Here is a 7,801-nt window from a genome sequence, read left to right as displayed (position 1 = left end):
TGCTGTGCATCACCAATAAAACACTCTTCACACATCCCTGTCCTTTCTTCCTGGGAATTTTGCCAGAAGGGCTGGTAGCAAGTGTTTGGGTAAGCAAGTGGGGTCTGCTATCTGCTTCTGTAAGGCTCCATGGGGTGTACTGATTCTCCTATATTTGTAACATCAGGGATGAACATGAGTCTAACAGACTGGGATAAATAGACTATGCAGGGGAGCTCTCCCGAGCTGCCTTTGTTAATAGGAAGGCCAATGAGATTAAAGAGGCAAGGTCATTTGCACTCTCAATAGTGGAAGGTTTCTGGGACTCCTGCCTATTAAGGCTGTTGGGAGGAGGAGACAGCAGAGAGGGGAAGATCTGAGAGGCTGAAGTCTGTCCTTTTCTGTTCTGTGTTACTACACCTGCTCAGGAATCTCAGCCATTCCCATGATTTCAGCTATCACCTATAGGCAAATGACCTCCACATCTGTATCCCCTGATCGGTGCTTCAGACCTGTGTAACCAAATTCCTGTTTGACATCTTCGTCTGAATATCACACAGGAATGTCAAACTCAACATGTTGAAAGACAAACTCAGCGTTCCTCTGAAATGGCTTCTGCTTTGCATTTTCTTTACAAGTGAATGATAGCACAATTCACCCAGTCATCCCAGGAAGCATGTTTTATTCATTCACTCATTGACCTGAGAAAAATATTTATTTTACAGCATACTCTGTCCCAGGCAATATTTGCTTGTCAGCATAGTAAAGACAAAACCTCTGTCCTTAAGACAGTGCATTTTAGTGGAGAGATTGGTCATAAGTGTGGCAAGAATAACAATAAAAATAAAGCAAAATAGGCACATATATAAGAGAATTTCAGGTAATAATAAGATCTAAAAAGAACAGTGAATAAATGGGAGGGCAAGGGTTTGGGAGGTGGTCAGAAGCTACTCTAGCCAAGGTGGTCAGGGAAGAAAGTTGAGGAGCTGACATTGGAATTAATGATGACAGCCTGCTGCCATAGGAAGATTTGGAGAAAGGTTAAATGCAGAGACCTCATATCTGTGTGTGTTTGTGTGTGCATGTTCTGCAGGTGTGTCTGTGTGTATACATACGTATGTATGAATATATAAATATACATATTGTAGATACATTACACATACACATTTTACACATGTATTCATATACATATATAAGGACGTGTACGTGTGCATGTATAAATTCTCATCCAAAACTAGAAGTCAAAGGTACTACATAAGGGATTAAATAAAATTATAAAACTTAATACAAGGTTACATAAACAAATATTAAAATAAATGGGAAAAGATGAAAATAAACTGATTTTTATTTGAAAGTAAGAACAGCAACAATTTTAAATCATGGCCAACTCAAGACCTCATTGGTGATATAGTTACTGATAAAAGAGTCCTTTCTGAAATGTTCTAGAAATCTAACCATCTGCCTGTGTACCCAAAGAGAAAGAGCTTTGCAGTTTGATCAAGCATCATGCCAGGTTTCACAGTGAGTCACCGAATGGAGGGACTTCAGGAAAGTCAAGGAACATGCAAAGTTTACGTTTAGCATGTTCAAAAATCGCATTCTTGTTAACACAATAAGTTACGAGTAAAATAGATCTTAGTATTATAGAAAAATGAAAGTCTCCTTTCATGAGCTACACATTTTTTCATTCAAGCAGTGTTTATTGTGAGCCTAAAATACCAGATACTGGGCTAAGCCCTGTGAAGTATATGAACACTGTTCAGATACAGAGCTTTCCCTAAAGGAACTGAGGATCCAGTGAAAGGGAGGACAATTGTACATATAAATGCCTATAATTCAAGACAGAAAGAGATGAGTCTCCTAAGTTAAGATTTTAAGGTATTCAGAGGAGAGTGAGATCAATTCCATCTGCAGGACTTCAGGGGTAACATGGTGTTCAAGGTGGCCTTTGAAATGTTGGTGGAATTTGAACATGTGGAGAAGCAGAAAAAGGTGGAACGGTGAGAAATGGCCAGAATGGACAGGGGTGTAGCCATTTAGGGCTCTTCACACATATTCTGGTTCTCACCTCCTGTTAGGCACACGGTAGGGCTGTTCACCCCTGCCCATTTGAAGTTTTTTTTTTTTTTTTTTTTTTTTTTGGTACGCGGGCCTCTCACTGTTGTGGCCTCTCCCGTTGCGGAGCACAGGCTCCGGACGCGCAGGCTCAGCGGCCATGGCTCACGGGCCTAGCTGCTCCGCGGCGTGTGGGATCTTCCCGGACCGGGGCACGAACCCGTGTCCCCTGCATCGGCAGGCAGACTCTCAACCACTGTGCCACCAGGGAAGCCCTGCCCATTTGAAGTTTGTCATGGCCACGTGGCTTGCTTTGGTCAGTGAAATGTGAACAGAAGGGATGTGCATTACTTCCAGGTAGGAAGATCACACAAATCACCTAATTCCCTGACCTGTCGCAGTGCTACCGGAGGCATGAGTCAGGATGAAACTTCCATCGACCTGGGTCACTGAGTGTTTAAAATTAGCGAAATCTTCTCACTTCTGACAAACCTGAACAAAAATACTCTTTTGTGTGTGTGCATGCTGAGCAACTGAAATTTTGGGCTAGCTTATCCTGACTAATACAGGAATTGTGTGAAGTTCAACTGGCAGAGGCTTAGGATATATGAAAAGCAGTAGAGAGCGAGTAGAGGGAGATAAAATTGCTCTAATTAAGGTTAATATTTTCAACATAGGAAGATTTTACATAGACAAATAATAAAACCTTTAGCCCACAATAGATGAGTGTACAAAAAATAGGCACAGATGTTGATAAACATAATAAGCATATTAAAATGTTAAACATTATTGGTGATTAAATAAATTCAAATGTAAATAATGCGATGATATGAACTGCCTTCACATTTAGCAAAAATATTAAATATAATAATATCCTCCCATGTGTTTACTGATAGGAATACAAACTCTAGAATTTTCTTAGGGACAGTGGGGCCATATGCATGAATGGCCTTAAATTTAGTTTAGCCAAGTAATACCTCTTTAAGAAATACTGCTGTGTATTTTTTTACTAATCGAGTTTCTTTTATTTGAAAGTTGCTGAAACCAGCCAGAGATAGTATATCAAACAGAGGTATTTATTGGAAGGATACTGATGAATCTGGGGACACAAGAAATGGTTGAAAAGCCAGGCTTTGGGAAGAGCAGAAACCAGAGCAGCTTTGGGGATCTCATCAGCAGGAGACTATGGTCCTTCCCTGTAGAATGTGCCAATCATATGACCTGGCTACGAATAACACTCAAGTTTCTATGTCTCTCAGGTTAAAATTCCACATTTCAAAAATAGATTCATTTGGGTCTGGTAGACAACATTGCACCAATTAGTTATGGTCAGAAGGGCAAGATTCCACAGCTTAAATATAAATATAGGAGACACCAGTGGATGGGGCAGGTGGTTTCCAGAGAAGAGTTGTATGGGGAACTCGATATGTGTCCTAAGGGAATAATCAAAAATGGGAACAAAAATTTGTAAGATGCTCACCCTAGTATTATTTATAGCAACAGAGAAAGAGAAACCCCAATGTCTAGTAGGAAGGGAATGTTTCTGTAAATGATGATAAACTCTTATTAAGCCAGTTAAAATTGTGCTCATGAATAATTCAGTGATGTGAGGAAAGTGCAAATGATACAATAATCAAATGAAACAATTTTAATGAAAGTTTTTAAAAGACCACAAAATCATCAAAATATTAATTGAGGTTTAATGTTGGTGGTAGTGATGATTATAGGAAATTAACACTTAGATTTTAATATTTTCTTGATTTGTGTAAATTCCCTACAGTGGTCACGTCTGACTTAAAAATAATCAGCAAATTAGGCTGTTTTATAGAACACGTATAGAGGCAGTATTTTGTAGTTATGAAACTCCAGAGTGAAACATTCTGTATTTCTATTTTGGTTGTGCCACTTACCAGCTGAGCAATCTTGGTCACATGGATTGACCTCTTTTAGCCTGAGTTTTTGTATCTGAAAAGTAGAGAAATAGTAATTTTTACTGCCTAGGGCTTTGTGAGCATTAAGTGCATGTAAAACTCGTAGCCTGCTGCTGTGTCTAACGTGATAAAAGGTAACTATTGTGGTAATAACTGAGAAGCACAGATAAGGGACAACTATTCCTGACCTGGAGAGCAAGAGGATGTGACATTTAAACTGGGCCTTGTTCTATTCATATTCATTTCTTGAATTAAGGTGCTACTGAGAATTGGCTTTTTCTTTTTAAACAAAATTGGAGACAAGACAAATCCACTAATGTAAACATTCCCATAATGTATGGATCTTCTTCACCTTAAAAATGTACCAGGTGGCATTTGAGCTGTGCTCACAGGGAAGGTCCATGGGTCTAAGCAATGCAACTAAATATGGCCTAATTCTTTCTGTGTCCTCTGAGCCTTGGGCATCTGCAGAGGGGCAAGCTAAACCAGCTTTGATAGAGTCAGAACAGTGTCATCTCTAGCCTCTGGTGTAGGCAAACCATTAGTCTTTCTCTTGGCTCGGGGATAGCCTAGAGACTACAAGGCCAGGACCGATTGGAGACTGCCATCTTTACATAAGGAGTGGAGTAGTAGGGTAGGGAGTTGGTGGGCATGTCCCACCTCAGTGCTATTTCTACCTTCATGCTTCCCTTCTTGCCTCTTCATATCAGTACCTATAAGTGAAAATAAGATTCAGAAGCTGAAGCTCTCTCATGACACTTTTTAAAAATCGGCAAATAGTTCTAATACATTTTCCACATAAGTCTTACTATCTCATTCTGCTAAATTTTTCCAGGCTTCAGGGTACTTCAGATTATTTGTGGATAATGGGAAAAGCAGAGGCATGTTAATAATTTGGAGGCCATAAGCAAGAAAAAAGTAATACTTCCCACTCTCTAATATTTATTTTTAAAAAACTCCTAATCCTTGAAAAATTATATTTCCAAGTAAAGCAAAACTTTCATGTAAGCTGAAATTAAAAGAACTTTTTCTTTCATACTTTTCTGACTTTTTAAAAACCACTTTATTGAGGTGTGATTGACATACAAAAGGCTGTACATAATGTATGCACCAAAAATTGCACTCATATAAGATGGTGACCTTAATCAATAAATGTGTGTGTTCTGACTGCCCCTCTGACTGGCCGTTTTCCCATCTCTCTCTCTCTTCTTGGGCCTCCCTATTCCCTGAGACACAACAGTATCGAAATTAGGGCAATTAATAACCCTACAATGGCCTTCAAGCGTTAGTGAGGGGAAGAGTTCTATGTCTCTCACTTTAAATCAAAAGCTAGAAATGATAAAGCTTAGTGAGGAAAGCATGTTGAAAGCTGAGACAGGCCGAAAGTGAGGCCTCTTGTGCCAAACAGTTAGCCAAGTTGTGAATGCAAAGGAAAAGGTCTTGAAGGAAATTAGAAGTGCTACCCCAGTGAACACACAAATGGTAAGAAAACAAAACAGCCTTATTGCTGATATGGAGAAAGTGGTCTGGATAGAAGATCAAACCAGCCACAAAATTCCCTTAAGCCAAAACCAAATCCAGAGCAAGTTCTATGAAGTTCTTAACTCAGTTCTACGAAGGCTGAGAGGTGAAGCAGTTGCAGAGGAAATGTTTGAAGCTAGCAGAGGTTGGTTCATGAGGTTTAAAGAAAGACAGTGTCTCCATAACATCAAAGTACAAGGTGAAGCAGCAAGTGCTGGTGTAGAAGCTGCAGCAAGTTATCTAGAAGATCCAGCTAAGATAATTCATGAATGTGGCTACACGAAATAACAGCTTTTCAGTGTAGACAAAACAGCCTTTTATTGGAAGAAGAAGCCTTCTAAGACTTTCATAGTGAGAGAGGAGAAGTCAATGCCTGGCTTCAAAGCTTCAAAGGACAGGCTGACTCTCTAGTTATTGGCCATGCAGCTGGTGACTTTAAGTTGTAGCCAATGCTTATTTATCATTCTGAAAATCCTAGGGCTCTTAAGAGTTATGTTAACTCAACTCTGCCTGTGCTCTGTTAAAGGAACAGCAAAGCCTAGGCGACAGCACCTGGTTTACTGAATATTTTAAGCTTACACCTACTGCTCAGAAAAAATAGATTCCTTTTAAAATATTAAATTGACGATGCACCAGGTCACCCAAGAGCTCTGATGGAGATGTACAATGAGATACATGTTTTCATGCCTGCTAACACAACATCTGTTCTGCAGCCCATGGATCAAGGAGTCATTTTGACTTTCAAGTCTTATTATTTAAGAAACACATTTGATAAGGCTATAGCCTCCATAGATAGTGATTCCTCTGATGAATCTGGACAAAGTAAAGTGAAAATCTCTGGAAAGGATTCACCATCCTAGAAGCCATTAAGAACACTAGTGACTCATGGGAAGAGGTCAAGATATCAACATTAATAGAAGTTTGGAAGAAGTTGATTCCAACCCTCATGGAAGAGTTTGAGGGATTCAAAACTTTCATGGAGGAAATAACTGCAGATTTGGTAGAAATACCAAGAGAACTAGAATTAGAAGTGGAGCCTGAAGATATGGCTGAATTGCTGCAATCTCATGATAAAACTTGAATGGATGAGGAGTTGCTTCTTATGGATAAAAAAAGAAAGTGGTTTCTTGAGATGGAATCTACTCCTGGTGAAGATGCTACGAAGATTGTTGAAATGACAGCAGAGGATTTAGAATATGACATAAACTTAGTTGATAAAGCACCAACACTGTTTGAGAGGATTGACTTCACTGTTGAAAGAAGATCTACTGTGGGTAACATGCTATCAACATTATGTGCTACAGAGAAATCATTCATGAAAGGGAGAGTCAATCAATACAGCAAATTTCATTGTCATCTTATTTTAAGAAGTGGCCACAGCCACCCCAACCTTCAGCAACCACCACCCTGATCAGTCAGCAGCCATCAGCATGGAGGCAAGACACTCCACCAGCAAAAAGATGATGGTTAATATTTTGTAGCAATAAAGTATTTTAATTAAGGTATATTTATTGTCTTTTTAGGTGTAATGCTATTGCACACTTAATAGACTACAGTATAGTATAAACATAACTTCTGAATGCACTGGGAAACCAAAATACTCCAATATTTGCTTTTATTGTTGTGATCTGGAATCAAGCCTGCAGTATCTCCAAGTTATGCTTATATTACTGCTATGATGGTGATGATGATGATGATGATGTGTGATAAAACACCTAACCATTATCTACCCTTTTAGCAGAATTTTAAGTGTATAGTATTGTAAGCTGCAGGCACTGTGCTGTACAGTAGGTCTCTAAGACATAGCCTGCATAACTGAAACTTTATACCCTTTGACTAATACTTCCCCATTTTCACCTCGCACCAGCCCCTGGCAATTACCATTCTGTTCTTTGTTTCTATGAGTTGGACTATTTTAGATTCTTCATATAAGTGGTATCATGTAGTATTTGTCCTTTTTGTAGGCATTTATTGATATGAACTTCTCTATTATGAGATACAGTGAAAGATACTACTTTTGCTGTGTCTCATAAGTTTATGTTGTATTTTTGTTTTTGTTTGTCTCAAGATACTTTATAATTTCCCTCTAGATTCTTCTTTGACCCAATGATTGCTCAAGAATGTATTGTTTAATTTCCATATATTCATGAGTTTTCCTATTTTGTTTTCTAGTTTTATTACATTTTGGCTGGGAAAGATACTTGAAATGATTTCAGTCTTCTTAAATTTGTTGACTTGTTTTATGACCTAGTATGTGATCTATCCTGGAGAATGTTCCAGGTGCCATTGAGAAGAATGTCCATTCTGCCATTGTT

The 7,801-nt window shown here is 38.8% G+C and overlaps 1 pseudogene; it reads left to right on the top strand.

Annotated features, from left to right (window-relative positions):
- The first annotated feature begins 1,908 nt into the window (after positions 1 to 1,908).
- On the top strand, positions 1,909 to 6,950 carry LOC129392192 (tigger transposable element-derived protein 1-like; annotated as a pseudogene).
- Positions 6,951 to 7,801: the final 851 nt, after the last annotated feature.

The sequence above is a fragment of the Physeter macrocephalus genome, chromosome 1 (genome assembly GCF_002837175.3).
Source record: "Physeter macrocephalus isolate SW-GA chromosome 1, ASM283717v5, whole genome shotgun sequence".
Taxonomy (NCBI): Eukaryota; Metazoa; Chordata; class Mammalia; order Artiodactyla; family Physeteridae; genus Physeter; species Physeter macrocephalus.
This window is presented reverse-complemented; position numbering and strand designations above follow the sequence as displayed.